Source organism: Pteropus alecto, unplaced genomic scaffold (genome assembly GCF_000325575.1).
Source record: "Pteropus alecto unplaced genomic scaffold, ASM32557v1 scaffold41, whole genome shotgun sequence".
NCBI classification, from domain to species: domain Eukaryota; kingdom Metazoa; phylum Chordata; class Mammalia; order Chiroptera; family Pteropodidae; genus Pteropus; species Pteropus alecto.
Genome location: NW_006430464.1, coordinates 413,086 through 416,256, shown reverse-complemented (window position 1 = coordinate 416,256; position 3,171 = coordinate 413,086).

Below are 3,171 nucleotides of genomic sequence, written 5' to 3'. Positions count from 1 at the left end.
AGTTAATTCTCTTGAAGAAGGATCAGAATCGCCTCTCATAATATCAAATAAAATCTGTAGTTGTCCTGTGGTGATTCCTAATTGTGACCTAATTACTTACGTCTCCAAGTAATTTCTGAAAATCATGAAGTGTCTTTAATGAGTCAAATTGAATTTGAACCTTTTGTGGTTTAATTGTTCGCTGCAAAATTATAGTTCCTAAATATGGAAAAGGTGTAGACCTCTGAACTTTCTCTGGTGCATTGCAAAGGACCACCGATGGGTTGGTAGTAAGGGCCCCCATTATTTAATGAGGGCGGAACCGAACCGTCCGCGTGGCCCATTTCCCTGCAGCAAATTGCCCCGGGCGTCATGACGTGATTTACATTAGCCCAATGCTTTCCTCACTGACATCTAGGACAAATTCCAGGTGTCCTGGGTTTGCTCACCTCACTACCCGGAGGGGTGGGGTGGCCTCTCTGCCCGTCAGCCAAGCTTCTGGTAGGACATTCCCTGGCAAGGTGTCCAACTCCGCCACAGCGAAAACAAGTTCCTCCACCTTTTCCTCCTTTGCCCTGCGGGACCTTTAAGCTACCCAAGGATTGAGCTAACGCAGCAGCCAATGCAGCTCCCTGTACGTAAGCTGGCCCAATATCAGAACATGTTCTAATAAAGTCAGATAGCGTACCCGTCTTCCTATGCGGTCTAAGTGCTGTTTGGCAGGGTTTATTGGCATTCTCATAAGCAAGCTGTTTTACTATTATTCTTCCTGTCTCAGCATCAGACACTGTTCTAGATACTGCCTGTAAAAGACGGGAAACAAAGTCCCGCTGTAACTCGTCCGGCCCCTGTCGCTCGCCACTGAGTTCCTCAGACTTGGCCCCCGATGTAGGCAAACCGCGTCAAGCCTTCATAGCACCAATGTTAATTTGTTGATATATCTGTGAGTGAAATATCATTTGTTGCATCAAATCTAGATACTGTCCCTCTGCAGTCATTTCTACCGTAATAGAAATAGCATTCGGTGCGTTACGCCTAGCTTGCTGTTCACTGAGATTATGCCATTCGCTTTTCCATAATGGATAATCTCCCCCCGATAAGCAAGCCCTAGCAATCGTTTTCCAGTCACAGGGAGGCAGAGTTTCGTATTGCAGTCTTTCAAGCAATGCCAAAGTAAAAGGAGCAGAAGGACCGTAGGCTGCATAGGCCTGTTTTAAATCCTTCGGCGTCTTAAAAAGAACGGCTGAATGCTCCAGACAATTTGCCCCTGATCGTTAAGTCTTTCTGTTATGGGGAAAACATGGAAACCTCCCGTAACTTTTCCTCTTTCTCTAGCTTCCTGGATCCCTTTCTGAACCGGAGAATACACTACATTCCGGAATGATTGCAGATGGGACAGCGGCCGGACCGGACCGGAGCATTCTGGGATCCGGGGGCGGGGCGCGTGGCGTCACCGCGAGGCTCGCCGGGAGTTGTAGGCCGATCTCTTCCGAAGGCCGTCCGCTTTTCGGGAGAACCGCCGCACGGGCTCCTGGGAGCCGGAGGCGCGTAGACTTCTGGGAGTCGTAGTCTTCCCCGGCTTCCGCGTTTTCTCGCAGCTCGGACCTTCCAGCGCGCGTTCTGCTCAGGTGGGTACCTTCTCCTGCCGCGGGCCCATCCCGTGGCTTTTGTCGCGCTGCCGTATGGTATTCGATAGTCTCCATATTTCTCCCCGACGCATGACGGTAGGCATCCCCGGAGAGACGGCGCGGCGCTACTCTCCGTGATCCCCCAACGCCCGTCTCCCCGCGGCCCTCCGGTCGAGCGCGTCCTTAGCAGGCAGTGTCGCTGCTGACCCGCTTTGGACTCTGCGGCCCGGTCCGACTCTTCGTTCTTCCTCCCCAAGATGGGTGCGATGCAAACGCGCCGTCCTCTGTCCTGGTTACAACCGAGAGTGGTCAGGGCTGGCCTGGTGGGCGGTCCAGGCGGCTGTGGGACCTCAGACTAGGTGCCAGACCCAGCCCAGGGTTCAGCAAAGACTCCCCGAGCAAATGACCTCAACTGTACATGCTCAAACAAAATTCCAGACTCTCTGCCCTAAACCTACCCCTCTCACACTATTACCCCATTCTCCCCTACCCCCCACCTCTTCCCCACTAAGTGGTCCCACTGTCCTTCCAGTTGTTCAGGCCAAAACCTTGTAGTTGTGCCCAGTCCTGTTTCTCTCATCCACTGTCGTCCCCCACCTAAGTCTCGTGTGAGTCCCAAATGCTCCGCTTACAAAGGGGATTCAGAATCCGACCCCTTCTCTCTACGTTCACGGCCTCCACTCTGCTCCGAGCCACCTTATTGCTCACCTGGCTCACTGAAAGAGCCTCCTGACTGGTGGCCCTTGTCACTCTCCACCCTCTTATCACACACAGCAGTCCGAGGGATCCTGTTAAAACAAAAATCAGATCCCGCCACTCCACAGCTTAAAACCCTCCATGGGCTCCGATCTCGGAATAAAGCCCAAGCTCCTGGCCCTGGCAGCCTCCAAGCCCCCAACCTTCTCCTGCCTTCGCCACAACAGGCTCCCCAACCACCTGAACACAGACAGGCCCTGGCCTTCGGGTCTTTTCCGTTTGCGGTGAACTCTATCTGGAACACGATCTAAGGCCTGACATCTGAGGCCTGACTCCTCCTCCTCGTTCGTCCGGCCTCATCTCAGCGCTAACTCCGTCATGTTACTTCTCGTATTTTAAAGTATCCTGGTTATTTCTTACTTTTCCATGGGTTGGTTCTTCCACTCGAACTGAGTGCCCGCAGCCTTTCCTGCTTTGTTCACTGCAGTGTCTAGGATTCACTGAGTTGGTATTTGTTGAATGAATGAATGACAGCAAGCTTAAGCTTTGTTCACTGCTGTGTGTCCCCAGTGCCTGGGATCCGCCAAGTTGGTATCTGTTGAATGAATGAATGAATGAATGAATGACAACAGCAAGCTTAAGCTGAGACTTGAAGGTGCCAGGACTGCATAGTTCTGGGGAAGAATGTTCCAGGCACTGGGTTTATTCTGGGCGCTATCCAGGCAGCCTCCCAGGAGGCAACGACCCCGCCATCCGGAATCCACGTGTAACCCGCCTCCGCTCTCCCCGTCCAGGAGAAGCCGACCCCTTCCACTCCGCCGGGACCCCGCGATGCCCGCCCCGCAGTGCGCCTCCTGCCACAAGGCGC